The 19,410-nt window shown below is 39.4% G+C and overlaps 1 long non-coding RNA gene across 4 annotated transcripts in view; it reads left to right on the top strand.

Annotated features, from left to right (window-relative positions):
* LOC139076663 (uncharacterized) overlaps positions 1-19,410 on the top strand; it is a 204,352-nt gene that overhangs the window by 8,862 nt on the left and 176,080 nt on the right. The window contains exon 3 of one of the 4 annotated variants that reach the window (XR_011528493.1): positions 12,680-13,620. The exons of the other annotated variants lie outside the window; for them this stretch is intronic. This is a non-coding gene — a long non-coding RNA (uncharacterized lncRNA). Of the gene's footprint in view, positions 1-12,679; positions 13,621-19,410 lie in introns of those variants that run through there. 4 annotated transcript variants of the gene reach the window in all.

The following is a 19,410-nucleotide window of genomic DNA, read 5'->3' as shown; positions in this document are numbered from 1 at the left end:
AAAGAAGATATTTTCATAATCCATCCTTTATTTAATCTTACAGTTACATAGTCACTGACCTATGTGTTCTAGGTGGAGGAAAAAGTATCCAGAGGTACCTGCAGCCTCCCTATATATTAGCTACACTTGATATTGAGCACCAAATGCTATTATATTTCTACTGCAAGAGGCATGACACAAAGGAAAATTCTTAGAATTTGGAGAGGGACAGGCTTAGAATTTAATTCCAGCTGGTTATACTGCCTTCACACATTACTGCCTTCATGGATTTTACCTCCCAGCTAACATTGATTGCATTTTAACAGGTGTTTCTAGAAATATTGTTTTAATCCAAGAGAGTGACAGAAATAGAGAGAACTGGACATCTCGTGATAGGCATAAAAGGAAAACATTTGTATCGATAGCACATGAGCTATGCTAACATCCCAACTGAGGGGAGGAACTAAGAGGATAGAATAAACTGCATAGGTAAGTTTATGTAGGCAGGGGAGGAAACGAGGTAGGAAATAGTCTAGACATGAAGGGTTGTCCTCAATTATAAGCATATAAGGCCAAGGGCCTATAAACAGGTTGAGATTCATATCTTAAGATACCAGAAACACTGAGAGGAATACCAAAGGAAGAAGAGAGGATGGGGAACAAAGAAGGAGATTCTGGAGATAAACTTAGTCTCCCTCATAATTGTAGTTTTTCGTCAATAATTTGTGAAGTGAGCCAAGGGAAGTGCCTCAAGTGTGTACACTTGCTAGGATCTGCCCAAGTGTTGAGAGGAAAATCAAGTTCTTGTGCAGTGAGAAATCCGATAAACACATTTTAAGGTCAATTCTGAAGACTATATTTATGTTTGTTTATTAAAAACTTTAATAATGTACACAGATGTCTAAAGACTTTCTGCTCTGAGAGTAGGAGACTGGAATTCTAGCTCCAGCCTGGTTGACCTGAGCAAGTCCCTTGACCTGTCAATGCCTCTATTCCTTCGTCTAAAAAAATGGAAGCTTGGCTTAAGTGACCTCAAAGGTGACGCCTGGGTCCAAACTGTGATTCTGAGCCCTGGTTACCTGCAGTTATGTCTTTTCTCTGGAGATTATCAGACACTTACTGATGAAATCTCGTGCCTATTTTTTCCCAACAGATACTATGGGAATTGCAAGCAACGTATGTAAATATCAAACAAGATTAAAGAATGCTTTAAGCCCAATGACTAGACAAAAGCTATAAACAGCCTAGCAGATGGCGGTTTTGCAAGAGCAATAAAAGATATACACACCTTTAGGTTAATAATCAAAGATACTGTTAAGGGATCGTATGAGAAGGGGCAAAGGGATACACTGCCAAGAACCTCAGGGCCTGGGTGGGAACCTGCTCCAGGGTGTGGAACAGTGTTTCTGTAACCTGGTTGGTACAACTTGAATCTCAGCGGGAGTTTCCCCCAGTGGTAGACATTATCAGAATATAAAGGTAACTACATTCAAGGGTAATTCATGCAATGTGCAGCCTCTGGCACTCGCACTCGTGGCAGGGTGCCCTGTAGTCACTCATCATGCACGTGCTCACTAGAGGCAGCTGTTGGCTCTGAAGAGCCCTGGCCGTCAGACTCCTCCCACAGTCTCCAGGACAGTATTTGAGTGCAAACCTCAGTGTGTGCTTTCAGAGAATCATTAGCGAAAGGAGATAACCACAAGTAAATAGAAAGCAGGTGGACTGGTACAAATGGTGTCGCAAAAATAATTTTCAAGTCAATTACTGTAATTTTTTTTGTACTTTTTAAGGGGGTAAGATATCTAGGCTCCACTTATCTCTAAATAATAAAACTCTTTCACTCCTAGCAACCACTTCCTGGAAAACAGCCTGACAAAAAGATCCAAACAGTGAAAAGAGGTCTTTCGCACATTTAACAATGATAAGAGAGGTTTTTAAGAGCAAAATCCTATAATAGCTTCAATCATACATGCTATATGCACTCTCTCTCAGATGAACAGCCAGGGTCAGGAACTTCCTTGCTGCAAAAATACATATTAACTCTTCCGTGATCATTGCATTCTCAATATGACCATCACCTACCTACAGAATTTTATGACAAAACAATCATTGAGATTTTATTGGGTATATAGTATGTATTAACTGCACAATAATAAAACGAATTGTACTCATTTCCTTGCTTCTCCCTGTATTATCCTGGGCAATTCATGTAACCTCAAAGGGCCTTAGTTTCCTCACTTGTAAAGTGAAGACAATAACACTCACTTTTGGGGGAATGTTGTGAGAATTAAATGAGTAATGCATGTGTGTTGTTCAGGGACAAGCCCACACAGAAACTCATCAGATGTTAGCACTTTGTCCCTTGCAATCCATCTTTATCAAGAAGCTGGAGTGATCTTCTTAAGCTATAAATCAGATCATGTTACTCTCCACCTTAAAACCCTAGTGGCTTCCCATTGCACTTATGATAAAATCAAAAATTCATAATCTTCCCTACAAGGCTTCCTTGGCTCTGCCTTAAACTGTAGGTAGTGTAGTCTTCAGCCAGTCTCCCACTGAGGTTTATGCTCTGGTCACAATTGCCTTCATTTGGGTCTTCAAATAGGCCAGACCCATCTCATGGCTCCTGCATGGTTAGTAGCACAAGGGGAGATTTGGGGGGCTTTATCTCATAATGTGCATCCAGCCCAACTTTTCTTTGATATGCCCAATTGATATTTTATAAATCTTATGTAAAATGCTATGCAAAAACAGCTGCTGGCCCACCACTCAGAGTCAAATTGCTGCCTCTAAGGCCCTCCGAAACTATAATTTGGGAACTATCACTGCTTCTGCACATGCTGTTCCCTCTGCCTGAAACCCTCAGCTTTCCTCTTTGTTACTGGTGAAATCTCTTCAGGTCTCAGTTTACTTAAGAACTCTCATAGCACCCGGTTCTTTTCTTCCAAGCAAATGTGTAATCCTGTATGACAATTTGTCCCCTACTGGACTGTAAGGTTCATAAGGGCCAATAGAGTGGCTGCTTTTCTCACGGCCAGTCTGGAATAGAGAAGGCACACAGGAAGTGCTTGTTGCTGGAGTTTGAGATTTACTAACCAATGAAGTCCACCCAAAGATATAGTGAAAGATCTGCCCCTGCCATGAAAAATTGGAGAACTTTATTCCGGGCAACTTGATGTCAAATTTTAACGGTCCTTCTTGAGCCAACATCCAGGATCAAAAGAGAAAGAAAATGCCTCCATCAAAGACTGTGCCTTTGTATCCTGGCCTCTTCCTACTTCCTCTTTAACTCTCTTTCTTTTACCCTGTCCACTACGTTTCAACGTACACATATAGTTCTGGAGCAAAACTAAATTTTATGTAGAAAGAGGAAGTGCAGGGGTAACCAACTATGAACAGAAGAGATAAACCACGAGTCCTGCCTCAAGGCATACTCTCTCCTGAGCTCTCAGCAGAAATGTCCCTGCTATGCATATCTTTGTACCTTGCTTCTAGCCTGTGTCACAGGTGCCTTTGGATCATTTACCAAGGGGCTAAGCCACCTGCTTTAGTTTCCTGAGTTGTGCTTCTGAATAGGTCTCTGAAGGGAAGTATGTACTAATATCCTTTTCTGTTTGGATTCTAGGTTCAGTCCCATTTGTCCTTTAATTGCAACAGCACACTTTATAGCCAGCCACCTCTTCCAACAATGTAGGAAGCTTTTACTTGGAAACCCCGTCTTCCCTCTTTTCCTTGCATGAATATTTATGGAATGTCCCTAAGTGCCAAACACTGTGCTATAGATATCAGCCTTTCTGCGTTCTTTGGCCTTTGTAGTCTGCCTAGATTGACAGTCTCTCCTGCATTTTCTCATCCTCTTGGAGACTTCATCCTATCTGGCTTTGATATTTCTTTAAGGTTCCTCTCTCCCGCCTAGTCTTACATCCTCCTATAGACTATCTCTGTTTGGAAACTCCCAATGTGGAAGGTAGCTCATAGGGAAGTTCTTGGAGAGATTTCCATGTCCCTGTTTAAATGTATATTTACCCTTTAACAGCCAGAACTGAGGCTGCCCTGGGTGAGGACCTGAGACCCTCCCTCTGAAATGTGAGAACACAGTGGCATCTGCTTTGTCAGTGCCCTTTGTGCTTTATGTCTACTCAGAATTTCTATCTTTTCATTAGTTGAGGTTGTTGATGAAAATAATCCATAACCAATCTATAAACGAAAATTTGGGTGAGTTTATGCTGAGCTAAAATGTGAGGACCATGGCCTGGGGCCTTTCTTCCCGAAGGAAGAAAGGGCACTGAAGAAGTGGGGTGCACAGAGTGGTTATATACCCCCAAACAGGATGTTTCACATGATTGAAATGTCCCTTTTACAATAGTCGCGAGACTGCACAGCGATTGATGGACACAGCAGGTAGGTCTGCTGTCTCGGTGAACACAGCAAGGTGGCAGGTCTGTTGTCTCCAGCTGAGTGGTCACAGGTGAGCACAGCAATCAGTTCCTAGCCTAAGGAAAGATGCTTATCCCTAAGGAAATGCCAGTGTGGGGGGAAGTTGCACCTTTATCTTAAGGGCATTTGTTCTTGCCATAGGAAATGTTTAAAGCAGATATACAATGCATGCTTGATGACCATGTCCGGCCCTTTTGGAAAAACAAAGTCAGGCTGAATTAGGTTTACACCAAATGGCTTCCTCATATACTCCAATGTACATCCTATTGCTTGCCGTTTCTATTTGTCAAGGTTACCACACAGTCAGTTATTTTTCTCTAGAATTCTATTGTGTGTTTTGCCTACTGAATAAGATAAACAGAACAAGAACAGTCATGGTGCCAACAGTCTATTTTTATACACTCTACTTTGTTTGCATTCTTTTCCCCCCAACTCCAACTTTCTATGGCAATTTTCCTCCTCCACATTAAAAACAGCTTTCTGGAAACTTTAATGGCAGTCTTTTATATATATGATAGTGTGAATTTAAGAACTCATCTTCCCGGCATATGTAAGTTTTATCTTTACAGAGTATGAGGCTTTGGCAGTCACCCTCAACACCTTAACCCCTGTAAAGAAGTTTCATACCCTAGTATCCTTGTCTCCTCTAAAGTCACATCACAGAAGATGTGTCTGCTCCACGCATAAGTGAGCCCTGCCCTGTCCCCACCTTCCAAACCCTCCTCTCAGGTTTTAAGGCTCACTTCAGTTCTCAGGTACATTCCTCTTTGGCTGGTATTTACAAAAACTACCCACTTCAGTCCTAATCTTGTAAAACAAAGCAAACTGTGCCCACAAGGTGAGAACGGGGAGAGACCATAGACTACAGACTGTGGTTTTATTTAGTGAGCAAATAATGACTCCGGAAAGGTACCAAAGCTTCTATATACACATTTTTTTACATTTTAGCATAAGCTTTCATCTTGCAGGATCTTCAGTAGGGAGAAAAAGATGCCAAGAAATCTCTCTGTACTAAGCCTAAGTTTCATGGATTCAGATGTACTGTATATAATCCAAAAAAGTACAGAATCATAGAATCATAGAGGTGGGATAGAAGGGACTTGAGAAATCTGGTCTGCTCCCCCATCTGTTTATTAATCCCTTCTATAGCATTCCTGAAAACTGGCCATCCAGCCAAAGTTTTAAGAAAAATATTTTTAAAAGAATGATGAACCTAAGTCTAAAACTGTAATCAGTATTTCTCTAAGAATGCTCTGCAGATAGCCTGCATCAGAATCACCTGGATGCTGCAGAGGGGTTCTTGGGCTCCACCTTAGATGGACAGAATCCTAGGGACCGGGAGTACATCCCAGGAATCTGCACACCGCCCCCCCCCCACCATGTTTCTTATGCATACTAAAGTCTGAGACCCTGTATTCTAGCAGGAATCAGCCATGCAGATTTACCAGGGCTGAAGAAGGCCTTTTTGTGCCGTGAGTGGAGCAGTTTGTGCCTGCAGACATTTTCACAGGAATGTGGTAAAACAGCTGCTACAAACCTACCCACAGCCTTTTTCTCCACGTCACACTCAGAGCAGCCAAGAGCATTATGAAGCTGGCAGATGCATTGGTTTTTACTTCCTAATAAAGATGAGGAAAAGGAGCCATTCCTCAGACCAGCGAGAGGGAGATGGAGCAGAATATTAACACTGAACTTGGTACTAGTGAAATCACGTTCCAGGCCCACTGGCAGCATATCTAGGCAACAACACTAAGGGAAAAGATTTGAACATTAATGACAATCTGGAGAAACTTATTTGTTAGGAAGCATAAGTAAATGATTCTAGGCTATGTAGAGCATATCATAGTTTGTTCAAAAGAGGAAAACATAAAGGTGGAAAGTTGGACTAGAACATAGGACATTGAAAAGGAAAACAGTGAAAGGAATTTAGACACAATTCAAGCTATAATAAAATGAGCTTTAATAATAATTTAACCGTTTCAACCAAAACAGCATATTTTTAGAATAAAGAGGGCTGTGCAACTCTCCTTTTGGAGCAGACACATGTTGAGCATTCCAGAAAACCACAGAGCCTCTGAGCTCAGTATACAAGAGTCGGCTGTGTTGAAAATGCAAGAGCCAGAAATGGCACATACCTAGCAGATGACCAAGAACTGACCAAAAACCAACTGAGGGAGAACAGAGAAATCCATTCTTCTTTCTCCTCAAGAGGAAAAAGTATCAAACTATGCCTCTCTTAACCTCCTCCTTCCCTCCCCCAAGAAAGATTGGGAATCAGAGAACCTAGATTCTACCCTGGCTCTGCCACAGCCTATATGATTTTAACCACCAAACTTAATATTCCTGACTCTTGATTTCTTCCTCTTTATGTAATAGGGTGTCTTGGCTGAGACTGAATTTTAAAATTTGTGAAATTTTTTTGTGTGTTTTTGGTCTTTACAAGTAAATATTCATCTTTAATGTAAACCGTTTCTTTGTTTTAGCCAAAAAAAAAAAACCCCAGACAAAGAACCCAGAATGGTTTCTCTTAGTTACATAAATATAAGGCAAGTACCATTAACCTGAAAAGAATATTAAACATTCTGGTTTGGTAAGGAAAATGGCTGACCTTGTGGCTTTGGGCCAGACTTCTATCTCTGAGCCCTCTGTGTGAGTGTGTGTACATGTGTGTTTACTTATGTTTCAATAGTAGGAAAAGAATACGTTTTTCTTGGATGTGTATAATTGGGAGAGGGGATACACAGAGAAATGCTGCTGCTTCTTCCTGTTGACAAGTTTTTGCTTAAAGGTGATAAAGAGGGGAAGAAATTCTATTGTGAGAGACAGTGGGTACCAGCAGTGGGGTCTTAGAGGCCCTTCAAAGGAGGGGCTTACTCCCATCTCCCACAGCTCTGCTGGGTAAAGGCAGGAGCATAGACTGCTTAACAATCGTTAGCAGTGGTGGCAGCAGGTTCCTTAAGAAAAATTCAGTTGCAGTGGAAATTGCTAAGAGGGTACCCAAGTAGGAGAGGAAGGACTTGGTTTGTCACTACATGTGAGGCACCTGGTCAGTGACTCTCAGAAATATCAAGGAAAAGCTTTTCAAGTCGTTGGGAGTGGTGTGCAAAGTACAGCTACGAGGCGAGAACTGTATTGGGGCATTTGAGGCAAGCATTGTATAGGCTCGGCAGCATTGCTCAGTATACACTGGCTGGCCCACTGTGCAAAGCTGCATGAAGAGAACTAGGACTGGGGACAGGATTGTTTAATAACTGGATGCAATGGTTTTGCTCACCTTACATAACTTGCTGGCCTCTGGGAATCTGGAGAGCCAACATATAAATCCTGTCCTTCTCCTCTTGTCATAGGATTAGCAATATCTCTAAATTCAGGTAATTAATTACTCCTCCCTCCTTAAATTCTGCTGACTGCTGCCTTGTTACTTCCTCTATTATAGTCCATTTAATAGTGAATTAAATGACTTGTTTACTTGGCCCTCTCCCTCACTAGAGGGCAGAGGCTCATCTGTGGAAGTCTCTGATTCTGTGTCCTAGCACAATGCCTCACTCATAACAGGCATTCAATAGTTAGACCCAGGTCTTAGAGACCTGGATTTGCATTTTGTGCCATGTTAACCAGAGTAAATTACTGATCTCTCTAACATCCAGCTTCTTTATCTAAAAATGGTGATAATAATGCTTATACTATGAAGTTGATTTAATAATTAAATGAAATAATGGTCACCATGTGCCTGGCACACAATAAGTGCATAATGATGAGAGTTCTTACCAGAGTTAACAAATCAATTAGCAAATCTTAACAAATCAGTTTGTTAATTGAGTATGCTTTGGGGGAGAATCACCAAAGGCTGTGGCTGTCACATTGGAAGAAAAGAGTGAATGCTTTTTGACTCATCCACTCCTTCGAGGATCTTCTATGTGCTAGGTACTGTGCTCAGGCACTGGAGATGGAGTAATATCAACACGGCCCGTGCATTCCTGGAACTTGCAGTAGAGTGACTTTATTTTCCTAAATTGGCATCTGACCAACACATGGACCATTAGGGAAGAAATGTAATTGACTTTCTTTCTTTCTTTTTTTGTTTTTTGAGGAAGATTAACCTTGAGCTAACTACTGCCAATCTTCCTCTTTTTGCTGAGGAAGACTGGCCCTGAGCTAACATCCATGCCCATCTTCCTCTCTTTTATACGTGGGATGCCTGCCACAGCGTGGCTTGACAAGCGGTGCCATGTCCGCACCTGGGATCTGAACAGGCAAACCCCGGGCCGCCGAGAAGCGGAACGTGGGTGCTTAACCGCTGTGCCACCAGGCTGGCCCCTGTAATTGACTTTCTTATCAACATAACCAACAATTAACCACCTATATCACACCAAATCAGCATCATTATGTACCAAATGTTCAATATTTAAAATGAAGCAAATCTTAACCCTTACTTTGGGAATAACCATTAATATTGCAACAATATGTTCATATTCTCAAAAACCATGTCCCTACCTTCCATCCTCTCAAAGCTACCACAGCTATTACATATTTTCCTTTAAATAAATTGTTTTAAAATTTGTTTTCCATATAATTTTTTTTGTCAGTCATGTTATTGGGGCATTATTTAATAAAATAGAACTATTGCCGTTCATGAGCCTTCCACACATATATCTTATCTAAAGGAAAACAAAGGGACTTTACTCTCCCAGTGAAACTCTTTATGGCCCCTGAAACTTTGATCTACTCACCATAAAATAGAAATGCATTTTTCTATGGTGATATGTAGTTCTTATTCTTATCCATATGTTTAAACCATTTAATTCTAGAATTGTGAAAAATTAAGGAAACTAATACAAATTGACATTAAAAGTTGTGTCAAGTGAGCAATTTTTAAAAAATCAATATTTTGGTGTGTTACCACACATTTGCAACATGGTACTTCCATTCTCATTTTTCCTTATGTACTGATTTTTAAAAAAATGATATTTTGGGTGAGACTGAATGTGATTCCAACTGTAGTTAGATGAATTTCTGAATTTATGTTACCCCCAAAGGGAATAATTTTTTTTAGAGATGCCATCACAATATTAGAAAGATCAGTGTCAAACTGTCAAATTGTTCCTCACCAAGCCACCATCTGAAGAAAGCCTTTACTTTTCCTTTTAGTCTGAATTTCTGACTCGTGGTAAGATAATTGACTGAAACTAGTTTGAGGATGTTGAGCGGGAAAGTTCATGTCTGCCTTTTCCCATTCATACTGTGTATTCCTGAATGGAGATATGGTCACTGGAGGTCCAAGGCCACTCAACCCCTTTGAGAGTGTGGCTGATGGGGCATGTTGTGCTTCCCACAGAGAAGGTTCTAACTGGCTCTAAAAGGGTTGGCTGATAGTCATCACCAGAGTTGTTCCACACATTTGTTAATGTGTGGGAGGCATGTTGGTTGTCATAGTGACTGGGCAGGTGGGATGGCAAGGGAGATGATACTGGAATTTAGTGGGTTGAGACCAGGATGCTAAAATTCCTGCTATGTCTAATACCATTCTGTAAAACAAAGAATTGTCCTGCCCAAAATGCCACTCACACCCCTTTTTGGAGAAATATATTTCCCCCCAATAGGAATTGTGGAAAACTAGTCTGGGCTTATTGAAACAGAGGATCCCACAAAAGTGTGGATGAAACCATCTGCCCCTCATAGGTTTTGGCAAGCATGCTACTAAGATATGCAAATGGCTTACCTATTTCTTTTCTCCTTAGCTCTTTGGATAGGGAAACAATGTTGGCAGCCCCTGAAATGATTTATCTGAGGGACACCAAAAGACCCATCATGCATGTGGAAACCCCCACCATTAAAGTCACTCCTATGCATTAAGACAATGTCTCTAAAAAGATAGTAAAAAGTAAATACGTTGCTCAAAGGGATAAAAGTAGAACGTACTTTAGCATAGATCACTTTGGCAACTAGTCCCTAAGAAAATAGATTATAAGCATGTAGTTTTGATATGGGCATAATAAAAAAAGGCATTGGAATGGGGAGAATTTCCAGAAGTGAGCCATGAGGGACTGTGAGAGACCAGGAGAGGCTAATGGGTACCTCAAAGAGAGGTCCAAACAGGAGAGGGCAGCTGCAGAATTTTGCTCATGTCCTACCCATATTGCTGCTGCCGTAAGCTTTCTGAAAAGAAATATTTCAATGTCAAAATAGCCCTATCCTTTTGAAGGCAGAAATGATGTCTTTTCTGTTATCTGCTTAATTCCACAATTCTTTGTACAATGAACACTTAATAAATTTTGACACTTAAGGAATCAAAAATACTGTGTCTTAGATCAGCCTGCCAAAAAGCTATCAGAGTCTAGGTTCAGTGGAATATATACCCATTCAATGTTTTGTTTTGTGTTTTAGGCTCGCAGTGCAATTTTTTTATGAATATGAGCACACAAGCTGTTTTGTTTAGCATGAGGAATACTTCCAGGTGTTTCAGAGGAAATTGAAACTGGATAAAAATGATGTGGACTTTAAACTCCACATCAGCACTCTATATTTGAAAAGATTTGGCTGCTTTCTCTTATTTTATGTAGAACCACAAATTTTAAAATTTAAAACAATGTAAATGAAAATAATCTTGTTCAAATAATGGATGACCATGGTTTACACTGGAACTTGGCGTTTTTCTGGAGTAATATGATAACAGTAATAATAACAAGAAGATTCTTAAAATGTTATAATACAAAGGGAAAGAAGACATAAGTATTTTGTTCTATTTAACATATTACATATTACAATATTACATCTCAAATTTTTTTTTTTTAAGATTTTATTTTTTTTCCTTTTTCTCCCCAAAGCCCCCCGGTACATAGTTGCATATTCTTAGTTGTGGGTCCTTCTAGGTGTGGCATGTTGGACGCTGCCTCAGCGTGGTTTGATGAGCAGTGCCATGTCCGCGACCAGGATTCGAACTGACGAAACCCTGGGCCACCTGCAGCGGAGCGCGTGAACTTAACCACTCGGCCACGGGGCCAGCCCCTACATCTCAAATATTTTTAAAGTATACTCTTAAAGTAGGTGAAGAACCTGAGCTCCATGTTAAAACATCTATTGCTATAGCTTATTATAAGCCCAAGATATGCACCTGGAAGTCTTGAAAATAAATATACTCTTGAATTCTTTATATGTGAGGAAATTATTAAGGAGAGCCTTGATTGAGTGTAGAGTGTCAGCCCCACGAACTGTCACTCTCCTTAATATTTTTGTTTCTAAAGGCACACCTTTGGATCCAGGGACAGAGATAGCCTATGCAGTGTCTTTCTGCAAATGAAAAAAAAGTGCCTGTTTTGTGGGGCAGGTATATTTCCTCCTTCCATCCCCTTTCCCCAGGGCATGAGGTTTGACAAGTGAAATTGGGTCTGGATTTCAGTTCTCCTAGCAGCTTCATCAGTGTCTGTGTAATGCTCAGACTAAAAAGCTGTCTGTGGCAGCCCTGCTCACACCTCATAGTCCAGGACTTTTCCCTCTAAGGTCTTTCAGCATTTTCTGTTAATCTTTTTATTTGCCTACATTCTTGTTGACCCTTTAGCATTCGTTTTTGGTCCCCTTTTCATCCCTTCCCTCCCTCGCCTCTACCCCACCCCACTTTCTTAGGGAGAGACTTCCTTAGAGCCAGATCAGACTGATGCACCTGAAGGCAGGAGCCATGGTATTTCACCCGAGGATTCCCAGCCCCTGGCGTGTAGCTGGCATGTGGAAGAATTCCGCTTGTGTTTGATGAATGAATGAGTACATTTTAGAACTACATGAGATTATCTCACTAGTTCAATAATCCAAGTTCACACCATTTTGTTACTGGCAAATCCAATTTTAAAACACTGAAAAGAAGTAATTTTTATGCTATTCTTATAGATTACCTGTAGAGGATTTCAAATTCCCGATTGGCTCTTCCTGAGGCCTCTTCCAGACTACCTCCCCCATCATGCTAGTTCTAATACTAATCTGTGCAAAAATACAACTGATCAAACCTGCTGGGGGAAGCACTTCTAATTAATATTTTTAAATTTAAGAAATTATGTTTGGTTACCTGCCTGTCGGGAATATCTGGACTGCATTATGGCAATAATGCATAGCGCCTCGCTGCATTAGTGGCAGTAATGAAATGCTGACTCTGAATTTTCCTCTTCAGTTCTCTGGGGCCATTTGAAAATGTTTACACACTTAAAATTATTTTTCTTTCAATTTCAAAGTGTTTCTTATATCTCAAACACTTATTATCCATTTCTTTCTTTTTTAGTTCAACGTTGATAACAAAATACCTTAAAATGCCTGGGACCAGATGGACCAATGGTAATAACAACAGCAATTATATAGGGACACTTTTACACTTGTTATAGTGAAGGAAAAATATTGAATATTTCAGAATTTTATTTTTTCTCACAGCAGTAAATTCTAGTATTCAGGGCTTTGGAGCTCCATGCACTTTCTCTGTTTAGGGACTGTACTAACGGGATTGATTCAGAAGTACATCAAGACCATGAAAAGATTTTTTCTGAATCTACTTCCCTGTTAATACAAACCAGCCTCCATATGCTCCAGTGTCAAGAAGTCATTGGTTATGAATAATGCCAGCTAATTAATAGGGAAGGAATGATAGAAACAGAAGATTACTATTTTACAGTCATCACTGTAAAAATTTATTTGGAAAAATGTGTGTGTGTGTGTGTGTGTGTGTATGTGTATGTGTATATATGTATATAGAGAGAGAGAAAGATTACAAGTATGGCAAAATGTTAACAATTGTTGAATCTAGGTGAAGACTATATGGGCACTCTGTATTTTTCTTTCGATTGTTTCATGGGTTTGAAAATAATAAGTTGGAAGAGAAGGTGGTTGATTAGAAATTTTATATGGAGCCTGGGGCTGCGAATTAAGGCTCGAAATATGGGTTTTGATGTATAAAATGTCCTTTTTTTCACCCCTCGGCAAAGGATGATAGAACAAGGTGACAAGTCAGAGTCATTGGACCTTTAAGTTTTGGATGAAATTTCCATCTTGAAAACAGAATCAAATTCAGTTTTCATTTATTCATTTAGCAAATGATTTTTGAATCCCTATCATATGCCAGCGCATTCTGTGTGCTTCAGAAAAAGCTGTCAGCAAAGCAAAAAGGTCCTGCTTTTGTAGAGGTCATACTGTATGGAGGTAGAAACATCAGCAAAAAAATAAACAAAGAAATGAACAAAGTAATTTTAGAGAATGTTAAGTACCATGGAGAAAACCAAACACGATGTGCCAGTGGGTGACCAGAGTAGGGGAGTGTTAGTTTAGACTAAAGGCTTCTTTGAGCTGCAACATTAAAATGAGGCCCAGGATGATATAAAGGACATGCCACACAAACAACTTTCAAGGCAGAGAGCTAGCCAGTGAAAGACGTCCACAAGCTTGATGTATTTTAGTAGCAGACATAAGATGAGTGTGGCCAGAGTATAGTAAGCAAGGAAGAGGCCCTGGTAAGGAGTTGGGCAATGAGAAGCCTCTGGAAGATTTTCAGCAGGGGAATCATGTGATCTGATGGGGCTGATGGGTGGAGAATGTGTTGAAGAGGGCAAAAAGTGGAATTGGGAACACTAGTTAGAATGCTATTGCTGAAGTCCCAGGTGAGAGATGATGCTGGCTTGGACTTAGGTGGTAGGGGTGGAAATGGAGAAAGGTGGACAGACTTGGAAACATTTTGAAGTATGGGTCAGAAGGACTTATTGATGGATTGAATATGAGGAGAAAAGAAGAATCAAGATGAACAATATAAGTGAAAAATCCAAACCAATTTCAAGACCTGATAAACCAAAGGTACAGTAGCAACAATTGCAGTTCTGCTAGAGAAATGAATTGGATGTGAAATACTAGTATTTTATTTTTACAAGAGTGATCCCCTGAGGGACATGTCCAAGCAGGCCAGAAAAGGCTAAGCTACAGTAGACATTCTGCAAGGAATCCTATGAGCGAGGCTGACTTCTCCTTTCCCCAATCCTTGACGGTGCTGAGAAAGAGACAGAGGACCCAGAGAGAGGGCCAAATCCTCCATCACATTGGTCCACTTGTCATTTTGATACCTCACTGATATGAATATCTTTTTGATATTTTGCATTTCCAAAAAGATTATATTATTTTCCTAATTTTCTCCATTTAAATTTATTTTCTCAGAAGCTGGCATGCTTCCTGGATTCTTAAAATTGAGATTTTTAAGTATCTCAGCAATAACTTTTGAGTGCTAGCTTTTGCCAACAGGACTTGTTTATGACACATTATCATATTTTACATTCTTATGAGATGTTGTGTTTCAGTTTCCTTATGTGTTGGGGAGAAGGTGAGAGGGGTATTTAGTACTCCCTAGAAATGCCAACAAAACATGTTTTGCTATGGTTTTATCTTGAAATCCCTAAATGTAGGATTATATATTAAATACAATTCAGGAGAAGCTATATTTTTTTGATCAAAAATTTAACCAAGAAACAGTCTGAATATGAAAGAAAGACATTATCCTATTTTGCAATTCTGAACAATTCTGTCTCATTTTTAACACTCAAGTTTTTGGTCTGGTTGTGGTTGAGCTGATAGAGTTTGTATTTAAAAAGCCATTTTTCTAAGTCCATTTGCCTATCCAATTACTGATCAGTGACATATTCCAAATGATGAGGGAGTCCTGTGGTCTGGTGCATTTCAGAGTCTATATCCTTTTATAAAGTTAAGACCAGATAATTGGTAGAATTTTAAGAACTCATTAATTCTTTTTTATTATTATTTTATGACAGCTTTTTTGAGATATAATTTACATACCATATAATTCACTCGTTTAAACTGTGCAATTCAAATTTTTTAGTACATCCACAGAATTGTGCAGTCATCATCCAAATCAACTTCAGAATATTTTCTTCATCCCCCAAAGAAATCCCCTTACCCCTAAACTCTCCCAAACTTAGGTCCTCATTATGGTTTTTTTTTTTTATTGTGGTAAAATACACATAACATAAAATTTACATCTTAACTATTTTTAAGTGTATGGTTCAGTGGTATTAAGTGGTATTGTTGTGTGACCATCACGACCCATCCACTGCAGAACTCTTTTCATCTTATGAAACTGAAGTTCTATGCCCTTTAAAAAATAACCCTCCATTCCCCCCTTGTCCCAGCCCCTGACAACCACCCTTCTATTTTCTGCTTTTATGATTTTGACTACTCTAAGTATTTCCTGTAGTTGAAATCATACACTGTTTGTCCTTTTGTGACTGGATTATTTCACTTAGCATAATGTCCCAGTGAAATGTTTAAATCTCTTTCTCATTTCCTTTTGTATATATTCTATATCTATTTTATTTGTAGTTACCATGGCAATTATATTTAATATTCTAAAGGCATAACACTCTAATTTGGATTTATAACAGCTTAACTTCAATAACATACAAAAACTCTGCTCCATCTCTATCCCTACTCCTTTCACTTTTTGATGTCACAAAATTACATCTTTGTATGTTGTGTGTCCAAAACATAAACTAATAATTTTAAAAAGTGTATTAATCTCCTAAGTGTAGAAAAAAAGTGAAGTTACAAATCATTGTAACAATAACATTAGCTTTTATAAATGCCCATGTATTTACCTTTATTGAGATCTTTATTTCCTCATATGGCTCCAAGTTGCTTTCTAGACTTCTTTCATTCAATCTGCAGGACTCCCTACAGCATTTCATGCAGGACAGGTTTAGTGGTCATGGACTTCCTCAGCTTTTGTTTATCTGGGAATGGCCTCCAAAGTTTGTGATGAGAAATCTGCTGGTAATCTGATTCAGGATCCCTTATATGTGATGAGTTGCTCCTCTCTTGCTGCTTTCAAGATTCTCTTTGACTTTTGACAGTTTGACTGTAATGTTTCTCAGTGTGCATCTCTTTGAGTTCATCAAACTTGGATTTTATTAAGCTTCTTGGATGTTTATGCTCATGTCTTCCATCAAATTTGGGAAGTTTTCAGTTATTATTTTTTCAAATATTCTCGCTCTTTTTTCTCCTTTCTGCTTTTTGTTCCTTTCTCTCTATTTTTTCTCCTTCTGGGACTCCCACTATCTGTACATTGGTGGTCCACTTGATGCTATCCCACAGATCCCTTCTGCTCTGTTCACTTTTCTTCAATCTTTTTTCTTTATGTTCCTCAGGCTCAATAATTTCCATTGTCCTATCTTCAAGTTTGCTGATTCTTTCTTCTGCCTGCTCAAATCTGTCTTCAAATTCCTATAGTGAATTTTTCATTTCAGTTATTCTACTCTTGAGCTCCAGAATTTCTTTTTAGGTTTTCTAGCTCTTTATTGATATTTCCGTTTTTTCATATATTGTTTTCTTGACTTTCTCCCTGTCTTCCTTTAGTTCTTTGAGCATCTTTGAAACAGTTGCTTTAACATCTTTGTCTAGTAGATCCACCATCAGGTCTTTTTTAGGGGCAGTTTCTGTTGGTTTATTTTTTCTTTTAATAGACCATGGTTTCCTGTTTCTTTGTATGCCTTGTGATTTTTTTTGTTGAAAACTGGACATTTAAATCTAATAATTTGGTAACTCTGGAAATAAGATTTTCACCCAGATTTTGCTGGTTTTTGTTTTTGTTTTTATAGGCTGTCTCTGTGCTGAGAATCAGCCTGAGATGTAAACTTAAGGTCTTCCCAGGCCTTTTCACAGCCTGTGCCTTTGCCTGGGTATGTGTGGTGACTTTCTAATTTCTCCTGTATATGTGGTTGCTTTTCAATGTCCTAGTCTTTAATGTATGGCTCCCAAAGGGGAAAAAGAGAAAAATGAAGGGGGAACAAAGGATGCCAGCCCTTTAAATCCCTGGAATTTCCTTCAGCTGGAGGGGAAGGGGCTTGCAACAATGGAGGGAGGTGCAACAACAGTGGCTGCTGCCTCTTTGTCTGCACCTCTGTGGTCAGAAGCAGCAATCAGCAACCAGGAAAAAGATCCACAATATTTGGAGGATAGGGTTCTTTTGTTCCCACCCTGGCTCTGGCAAGCTATGTTCAAGCTACTCTAAGAACATGTCCACAGCTGCCTGCCATGGGTCTGGGAGGTGGGAGATGGATAGTTGCTGCTGTGCTTAGAGCTGAAATCATCCAAAATTAAGCACAATTTACTATCAAAGCCTTCCCCTGGAAGTTGCAAACCTTCAATAGACTCCAGAGTTCCAAAATAGCCACATCAGACAGATTTGAGTAGAATTATTATCTACGTGGGAAGACAGTGCTGGTCTCTCCACTTGGTGCTTCCTACTCTACCATCTACCACAAGGACTCACTAACTCTTGCCTAAAAGTCTCTGTCACTATGAGGATCTTGTTCATCTGCATCCTGCTTACTCAGCCTTCAGGAGCAGAAAAATAGCCATCTTAGATCAGTTTTTCTCCAAGTCATCTTCCGAATTGTAATACCTTGTATTATACAGTGTTCTACACTTTGTTTTCACCATATGTATTATTTTATCTGGTTCTTTATGGGGGAAGTAGTAAGGGAAAATAATATTATTCCCATCTTGTAGTCAAGAAAAATGAGCCTCAGGATACAAGTAAATAGTGATGAATTCTCAGTGAGGATAGGGTAATAACTCAAACCAAGCTTTTCTCACTCAAAGCTAGAGCTCTGTCTGCCACCCCAAACTACCTCTGTAGAGCAAAAATAGTAACTTCTCTATGAAACCAGAAAGTTTGACCCTGAACATTGAGGACAGTCTAGGAGTCTGGAAAGAGAAATATCCTCACTGCCAAAGCCATCCTTGACCTTGGAGACTTGTTCTCTCTGCCTGTTCTGATTGTGAATGAACTCACAGATGAGTAAGAAGGCAATTGGAAGAGGATGCTATGTTTCTTATCCCTTCCAGCAGTTTCTTCCACCTGCTAGAGAGAGAATGAGATAGATAAGAATTTGGGAGGTTGCATTTGAGCAAGCTCCTTATGGCAGTACAATTCTTGCTTTTATCTGCAACTAAGAAAATGACCAGATGCCAAATCGGTTTGAAGTAACAAAATATATAGGCTCTCTGGGAGGGTCCTGATTCCTTCAGGATGTGGATTTAAGATGAAGTCCAAATTTCTGTTTCATTCAGAGGATAAGAACAGAGTTAAAATAAGTTAATTTAAAGTAGTTAAGCATTAGTGGAAAATATATCAAAGTATACCTAAGATTTGGTCATTTTAAAATATGTTGATCTCTGTATTAATGTTCAGTTATTGTATTCCTTGGTGGTGCAATGTCATTTTTTAATAACAAAGTTGAAATTTTTACTTAAAGAAGTCTAGAAGTTTAATGCATACAATCTTTCCTGTAACCATACTTCCTGCCTTTGCCTGATTATTTGGATGAGGAGTTCACAAACTCAGATACCATAGAGGCCAGGCAGGTAACCTGAAGCAGGCCAGATGTAAGCACATGTGCTGTATTATATGAATGATGAGGTGCTGGAGTCAGCTTGGCTATCCAAATTGGGCAGCTGGATTCAGCTACAGCCAATTGTTATCTTGAAGAAACACAGAGCCGGTAATTGCTAGATCTTCTGACTTTTCAAGAAAAACTGAAAATCTATATTTTTATGTGAGCACTCCTGATTATTAAATATTGACTTGAATGTAAAAGGAACAAGATAACAAACCATTTGAACCAAACAAAATATGGCTACTGGCCACCAATTTGTTATCTGTTTCTCATCATGTGATATTTATTGCCCCCTGGTGGTAGATTTCCTTAAGTCTGGCTTTAATTTTAAGGGATGAAGTCATGCCAAATTTCAGTGCTTGGCTCATTTGTGTGAGGAGCATGATCCTGCAGGGTGGGCAAATTGCCTACTTCCAATATCCATGCCAATGTTTCCTTACATTGGCACAAATGGCCAAAGTGAAAATCAGTGCTGAGATGAGAGTTGGTGATTCAAATGCTGAAAATAAGTATTCATGAACAGATATTTGTATGATAATCAGTACAATATGGAGTTGTTTTTTTAAGCATA

Source organism: Equus przewalskii, chromosome 17 (assembly GCF_037783145.1).
Source record: "Equus przewalskii isolate Varuska chromosome 17, EquPr2, whole genome shotgun sequence".
Lineage (NCBI taxonomy): Eukaryota > Metazoa > Chordata > Mammalia > Perissodactyla > Equidae > Equus > Equus przewalskii.
The sequence above is the reverse complement of the archived record's forward strand: the minus strand, read 5'-3'. Positions and strand labels throughout refer to the sequence as shown.